Raw genomic sequence first — 8,515 nt, 5'->3', positions numbered from 1 at the left:
CCGACCCAAAGTGCGTGCGACCAGCCACTACGGCTTATCACCACACTCAGAAAACCGGTCGGGTCGGTATCCTCGGGGCAGCACTCGAAGCCCCGACCCGAAGTCCGGAACGACCTGCTCCATCCACGTGGACAGGGACAGCTCACAAGCGTCCTGACCTGTGGGCTAGGTCATTTATGGGCCCATCCAGCACAGTATATAAGGGGAGAGGTCAGCTCTCCCCCGGAGGTACACATCATCTTACCTAATTTGGCTGTCATCTCGTATGGGCACTGACTTGATCGTCGAAGTGTCCTTGCAGGTGGCCACCCCCTCTCTCATCCGTTCTACCACCGGTTTCGCCAGTCCTCAGCTCGAGCCCGCAAACCCGCTCCAAGTCGCTCCAGGGTCTCGCCCTCTCATCCTTCCACCATCACCCGACCCGTCGAGTACCCGAAATCCTCAGGTAACGAACAAGTAAGAAATTCAAAATGAACAGGATGATTTGGAATGCGTACACAGGTTATTCCGTCGATGTCGACGTTAAAGGGATATAATAATATAGTAAAAAAATTTCCTAATATGACTTGATGAGATATATTTCTTGCTAAAAAGAATGTAATGGCAAAGCATACTCGATTTTTACAAATTTTTGCTTTAGATAATTTATAGTCTATAGTCATTCTATCATTTTCTGCTTTTAGAACTTTTTCTGTAGTTTTTTCATAATATTTTGTAGGTATTAACCCTTCTTGTATACAATTAACATCAGCTCCTGAATCTCATAGCTATGAAATCAAATTTTTCTTCTCCTATAATTAAGGTTATCGTAGTGAACCACTTTTGGCTTACTAATAAAGTTAGTATATTTATGCAATTTTCTGGTCCCATATTAATATAATTCTCTGGAATTATTATGTTACTAGTCTCTTCTGTTTTATTAATACTATGTTGCAAAGTTTGTTCTTGGATTTTTATTATATTTTCTCATTCTATCTTTAATAATCTATAGTCCATATTAATATTTTGTTGTTTTAATTCTGAAACTTCTCTTTTTAACTTTTTTATCTCTTCTTTAAGAGAATTAAGAGAGACTTCTTCTTGTGGGTTTTTAAACCGATTATAAATTTCTTTTATTTCTATTGGTCTTATTTCTTGCTTACTTTCTTCTTTTTAGTGGAGTATTTTCTAATTGGTTTATAAATTCGTCTCTTAGTGAAGCATTTTCTAACTTGTCAATTATTTTTATTAGCGTAGAAGTCTGTTCTCTAGTAAAAATATTTACAGTTTTTTCACAATTTCTACAGTTACATAATTCTATTCCTAAACAATTATTCTGCTCATCTTTTTCATTATTTTCTTCTGAACTTTCTCCTTCTGACATAAAGTCTAATTGTTGTATAAAATAATTTTCAGTCTCAGAAGAGTCTTCATAAATTGATTCTTCTTCTGATTCTGAGTTAATTAATATAGCTGTCAAAGTATGTTTAATTTCTTTATTTTCTATTTTATTTATCTTTTGTTCTGTTGTACACTTGTTAGTATAATGTCTTTGTTTTTTTTACATTTCTAACTTGTTACTTGTTTTTTCTTATTAGAAGGTTTATGTTTTTCTTTAGGAGTTTTATAGAATTTTTTATAATGTTTCTGCTCATAGTAGAGAGGTTTATATATATTATATCTAGATTTTTTATAGAAAGTTTTCTTTTTAATTTTATGTTGACCACTAGGTGCTTTTTATGGAGTTATTCCATATTGATAACAAAATGTTCCAAGTTCTCTTTTCCCTGTAATAGTTTTTTATTTTATTTTTTGTTGTATCTTGGTATCTGTGCATACTTCGATGCCTGTTTGTACTATTATATTATGCAATTGTCCAAAGGTTAATGAATTATAGGGAATCTAGGTTCCAAACTGTGTTTGTAGTTTTTGTAATACTTTTTCAAAAAATAATTTTGGTAAAGCTACTACGAATCTTTCTTTCCAGAAAGGTGCATGTGCGTCATCTCTTATCATAACTTTTGACATAAAAACATCTTTATACCATCTATAATCAGACATGGTTGGACATCTTAAATTCATTAATTGGGTTTCTATCCTATCTTTAAAAGTACTTGGATCTCCTACAAAATTCTTAATAATGGTATATATTAATGTGAATGTAGCATCTGGTGACTGATCTTCTTGTTTAATGCTATTAATAATTAATTTTTTTTCTTGGATGCTGAGAAAATTATCCCACCAACTTTTTAATTGTCTTGTAAATCCTTGGGTTAACATAATTGCTGCTTCTTTATCGGAGGCTTTTCTCATTTTATAAGTCTTTTCAGCCATAGTCATATTACACATTTGATCTAAAATGGCTTGTTCACTTAATCTATCTATATTCCATTATACTAAGTCTGATCCTGTGAAGTTATTTTGTACTAATTGTGTTCTTTCTTCTAAACCTACATCTACTGGTGATGGTCTAGAGTAATAATTTCTTGTTTTAGGATAATCTCTTTTATGGGATATTTTATTTATTTCTAATTCTTCTTCCTTTTTTAGTGTATTAATTGTCATTTTTTTCCAAGGTTGCGAGAACCGGACCGGTCATTGAACCAGTCAGGTGATAAGTTTAATGGTTCAATAGTTTAACCGGGATCCAACCAGGATTGAACCGTTTCTGCAATTGAACTCTCAACATCATTTTCTGTTAGCCTAACTAAGTAAATCACATAACCATTATTGCTTAATCCATCAATACTTGTGGGATCGACCCTTACTCACGTAAGGTATTACTTGGTACCAAGGTTGCGAGAACCAGACCGGTCATTGAACCAGTCAGATGACAGGTTTAATGGTTCAATGGTTCAATCAGGGTCTAACCGGGGTTGAACCGGTTTTATTAAATATATAATATAATTATTAAAAATTCAATATACAATTTTAAATATACAAATTCAATAAAAATTTCAATCCATCATGATCCTGTTTAATTCTAGAAAAATAGAAAACTTAATATTGAATAACACTCTCATAATCCTGTTTAATACAAGGGTATACTTTCATCATAATCCTCTGCAATATTCAATTCACAATCAAAAGAGGAAAGACAAGCAAATGGCTAAAAACAAAAACAATGAAGGAGAATCAAATCCGTAAACCACATTAAAATAAAGGAAATCTGTCATATGACTTGTAAACAATGAAAATCTATCAATAATCAAATACCAAATACTTTATTATATCTTAAATTAACAATCGTGATTCAATTACGATGGCATTATATAAAGGATGTGCAGCACATGAAATAACTCCTCCAGATAAAGGAATAAATTTGTTTTGATGATTTTTACTCCTATTCGTCTTGGAAACATTATCAGTATCTTCTTTGTAATGCATAATATATATATAAAAAGTAACAACTATGCATCATTTACTAGCTTACTTCTTTATGAATGAGAAACTCACTTCTCCTTTCTATTCATTGATCCTATTCAGACCTTCAAAATGTTACTCCTTATTGTCACACCAGCCATTAAATCTATCCGTTACAAACAATGACAATACTACAATAAATTACATAACTTAGTTAAAGAAACGATTTCTTCCCTAACCCAGCCACAACTATTAAAAATTCCAGCCAAAACTTGCCAGCTAGTTACTGAAAACTAACCATAGAAAGATACTGAGCAGGCACAGAGGGCGTGATCGCCTGCAAGAACCGCTCCAGATTGCTCAATCACTTCTCAGCATTATCTTGTGGATGTGGGTTACTTTGTGATTGTTCCATCTGTAACAATCAGAAAATCAAAGGCCAGAAGATAACTTCAGAAAACCATGAACAAATAAATAATTCAGCAAATCAAAAACCAAAACCATGAAGCAGCAAACAAATTCAAATAACCTCAGCAAATCAAAAACCAAAACCATGAAGCAACAAACAAATTCAAATAACCTCAGCAAATCAAAAACCACAAAACCATGAAGCAGCAAACAAATCCAAATAACCTCAGCAAATCAAAAACCACAAATCATGAAGCAGCAAGGAGGAATAATAGAATAAGTGAATAACAGAGTATTACCGGCGGTGAGTAACGGCAACGACGGAAGAGGAGGCGAGCTCGGCGACGACGCAACAGGAGGCGAGCTCGGCGACGACGCAACAGGGGGCGAGTTCGGCGACGAAACAGGACGCGGTGGTGGTTGTCGTGGTCAACGCCGTCGCTGCTGTGGCTGCGGGATGCGGTGGCGATGGCGGTGGGACTGTGGGTGGTGAACTGCTTTTTCAGTGATTCCTCTTCTCTTCTGGCTTCTGGAGTTCTGGGATCTTGGTGATTTCTGTGAACATTAGGGATTTAGGGCTTCTTTTACTTGTTTAGGCGTTTAGCCCTTTTTTTTTCTTTTTTTTAAAAAAAAAAAATCCCAAAACGACGCCGTTTAGCATTTTTATTTTCAAACCAAAAACTGTTAAAAAACCGGATGATTCTTTCGGTTCACCAGTTAACCACCGATTCAACCGATTTTTTGACCGGTTTTTTGCCAGACGATTTCTGACCTTACCCGGACCGGCTAGGTGACCGGTTCCCAGTTAATCCAGTTGAACCGGCCAGTCCGATTCGGTTTTCAGAACCATGTTTTTTTCAGACTACTACTTCTAAGTTTTTTTTTAATTCTTCAACTTTTGTTTCTACTTTAGATTTTAAACTAATATTATCTAAGCTTAGATAAAAGACAAACTTATAAATTACAAAGTTATATTAGCAAGAAATATATCTCATCAAGTCATATTAGGAAATCCTTTTACTATATTACTATATCCCTTTAACGTCGACATCGACGGAATAACCTGTGTACGCATTCCAAATCATCCTTTTAATTTTGAATTTCTTACTAAACCAAAACAACATGAACTCAATATGTTACAACGTCTATCTACACAAGTTAATATTATGGAAAAAGAAACAAGACAAATTAACTGCTTAAACCAAGAGAAAATTTTACAACACCTACCAATTCAAATTAATGTTATAGAAAAAAATAAGACAAATTAACTATTTAAATCAAGAAGTTATATACAAAAGAATAGAAAAACAATTACAAACTCCTGAAATACAAAATAAAATAAAAGGAATTGAAAAAAATTAAAAAAGAACTATGTAGCCTAAACCCCAAAGCTTTTCATCATAGAAAATTACATGAAATATCTTGTTCGAATTATCCATGTAAATGCGAACCAAGTAATTCGAACCACCCTGGTTCGAATTACTCAATATTTGGCTCCAATAGTAATTTGAACCAACCTGGTTCGAATTACTCATTATTTGGCTATATAAGGAGTTCGAATCAGCCTCATTCGAACTATTGTTCCTCTTCCCTACCCCACCAAATCCCAGAGAAAACGACCCAGATTTGATCCGACAAAGACCTGAACGGAATACTCAGCCGATGGGGGACGATCCGGCAAGGTTATATCGGTTGGACGGAGTTGCTCATATAGCCGGGGTCATCAACGACGAGGTTAGTACAATAAAAACTTATTGCTAGTGGTTTATCTGAGTTAGTGGTTTTGCATGCGCTTTTAGTGGCGGTTTATGTTAGCGGTTAATCGTAGTGGTATTGCTAGTGGTTTAGTAGAGAGGTTTTTCATGCAAGTTAGATGGTGTTTTAGTTGGTGGTTTATGTTAGTGGTTTATGTTAGTGGTTTATGTTACCTGTTTTATGTTAGTTGATTATGCTGGTTGTTTTATGTTGGTGGTTTAGTAGGTGGTTTTTGTTAGTTGTTTTTAGTTAGTGGTTTATGTTAGTTGTTTTATGTTAGCTGTTTTATGTTAGTGGTTTACGTTAGTTGTTTTATTTTAGTGGTTTAGGTTGGTTGTTTTATCTTGGTGGTTTATGTTAGTCGTTTTATGTTAGTGGTTTGTGTTAGTTGTTTTATGTTAGCTGTTCTATATTAATGGTTTAAGTTTAACTGTTTCATGTTAGTGGTTTAGTTGTGTGGTTTATGGTAGTTGTTTCGCATGTGGTTCTCGTTAATGGAATTTTATGCGGTTTTATTTTGGTATGATTTTCTGTTGATAATTTATCGTCTGGGGTATTTTTGTCATTGGTTGTGAAGCTGGTTCTAACAATGTGGTGCATGTAATGCGCAGCCACAGCGATGCATCAGGAGCATGAGGCGGCAGCAGGGCATGCGACTCGATGACAGATACGTTCCTTACTTGTAGATGGCCGGATTATACCATCTTACCAGGCTGAACGACAGATGGTTCCGGTTAGATGAGGCCCTTGTCAGTGCCTTTGTCGAGCGATGGCGTCCGGAGACGCACACGTTTCATATGCCGTTCGGAGAGTGCACGATCACACTTCAGGACGTGGCGTACCAGTTGGGTTTGCCAGTGGACGGGCGTTACGTGAGTGGCTGCCTATCAGAATTCCAGATATACATCCAGAGTGGCCGTCCAGCTTGGGTGTCGTTTCAGGAGTTGCTTGGAGTGATTCCTCCTCCTAGCCAAGTTCAGAAGTACGCAGTAAACTGCAGCTGGTTCCAGGAGACTTTTGGAGAGTGCCCCGAGGGAGCCGATGACGAGACTGTGTGGAGATATGCCCGTGCGTACATCATGATGTTGTTGGGTACGCAGCTGTTTGCCGACAAGAGCGGCAACCGCATTCACATCAGATGGATTCCCTACGTAGCCAGGCTTGAGGAGATGGGTACCTACAGCTGGGGGTCTGCAGCACTGGCATGGTTGTACCGGTGCATGTGCCGAGTGGCGAACAGACATGTGGTCAAGTTAGCGGGCTCACTACAGCTACTTCAGTCTTGGATCTTTTGGCGATTTCCTCGGTTTAGGCCTGCAGGGTATGAGACGTTCAGCTGGTCATTGGCCTCGAGGTACTCTACTCAGCCTTCTCTATTTCAATTTAATATGCATAACTCCATGTTCATTAATAATGTATTACAAACCCTAAACCTACATTTAAGTAGCCATAAGACACATGTATGATGCATGTGGTCAGGTTACAACCCTTCCGGTAGCGAGAAGGGTCCTAGAGTGCAGATGTGGAGGCTGAGGATAAACCGGTTACAGGACAAGGAGATGAGTACGCTACTTAATAAGTTTCTTTATTTAATCACACTTTATGAGTTGGGTCCATGATTTGCCCTAACAATGGAGAGTTCTCCGTGCAGTTTATCTGGATGCCGTACGGTAGCCCCGACGTACTTCAGGTTGTACATCCAGAGGCTTTGGAGCCTAGGCATATGGCGTTGTGGCGGTCTGTGATGTCGCTGATCTACTTTGCCGTCATATAGTGGCATCAGATAGATAGGGTGCTTCCGTAGTTCGGAGGGGTGCAGCCCCGTCCGAATCCCGCCCTGAACATCGACTTTCTGATGTCGAAAATACACTTTTCAAAAAAATAGGGTTCATGCATACGCATGCCCATTCTTGCGTACGCATGAGTGATAAAATTGACATATTCGCTTACGCGTCCACCCCATGCGTATGCGAGTGTGTTGAACAGAGAGAATTCTCGCATATGCATGCATGTTTCCTCGTACGCATGCCTTGTATTTTCAAAAAAACTGTTAAGTCAGCAGAAATCAGATTTTTTTACATACCAAACTTCAAAAGCACATAACTTTTTCGTTAGAAAATTGTTTTTAGTCTGTTCTTCGAACGTCATAAACTTCACAAATCCAATTTTTATTCAAAATAAGCTTTACAAAATTTAAGGGTTCGTAAGCCAAGTTATGACCCGCCGAAGTTGGTCAAAAATTAACTTTTTCCAAAGTTTACAAAAACCTCTAGTTTTCCAAATTCTCAATTCTAAACTAACACTTCATAACCAACACAATACCAAATGCTCCTAAACATGTTTATACACTACTCATTCATGCTTCAACATGCTAATTGTCCTACATCATTTTTTCAATTCAATTTTTGCAATCCATCATTCACAAACTTCATCAAACCTCTTCACATCAACAATTACCATCATTTTGAAATCACCAAATCATACTATAACGTATACAACTCACTCAATCTTCATTCACAATTCATATACTGCATACATAATTCAAATCAACAACTCATTCAGTTTATTCCTATCTTAAGGTCTTCTAGCCTAAGTTTTCACGTGACATTAAATATTAACTACGAGAAACCAAAATCATACATTGGCCAATTCCTCCCTAAACTTGGAACACCTCAAAATTCCCTCCTTCTTAAGTTCCAATTCATCAATTACCAACTCCGCAAGTTTAAACACCGAAATCTCGTTCCAATATGCCAAATTGAACTACAAATCAACAAGAAACACAATCTAATTCACACCATACCACTACAATTAATATAGGGTTTACTCATCCAATGATTCACAAGGGTTCAACAGTTTTTTACCTTACCCACAGACCAATTGGTCAAAACTCAGTGATTTTCTACTACTAGAGTTCACCTAAATCATCAAAATCATTTAATTCTTCAATACCCAAAACTCAAGATTTTCGAAATTGAAGAGAGAGAGAGAGAGAGAGAGAGAGAGAGAG

General features: G+C 36.8%; 1 long non-coding RNA gene across 1 annotated transcript; it reads right to left on the bottom strand.

Annotated features, from left to right (window-relative positions):
* On the bottom strand, positions 3,423-4,349 carry LOC110262774. The gene is made up of 2 exons (XR_002347798.1): positions 4,050-4,349; positions 3,423-3,757 (listed from the first exon to the last, which is right to left on the bottom strand). It is a non-coding gene; the product is annotated as an uncharacterized LOC110262774 (long non-coding RNA).

Source organism: Arachis ipaensis, chromosome B01 (genome assembly GCF_000816755.2).
Source record: "Arachis ipaensis cultivar K30076 chromosome B01, Araip1.1, whole genome shotgun sequence".
NCBI classification, from domain to species: Eukaryota; Viridiplantae; Streptophyta; class Magnoliopsida; order Fabales; family Fabaceae; genus Arachis; species Arachis ipaensis.
The sequence above is the reverse complement of the archived record's forward strand: the minus strand, read 5'-3'. Positions and strand labels throughout refer to the sequence as shown.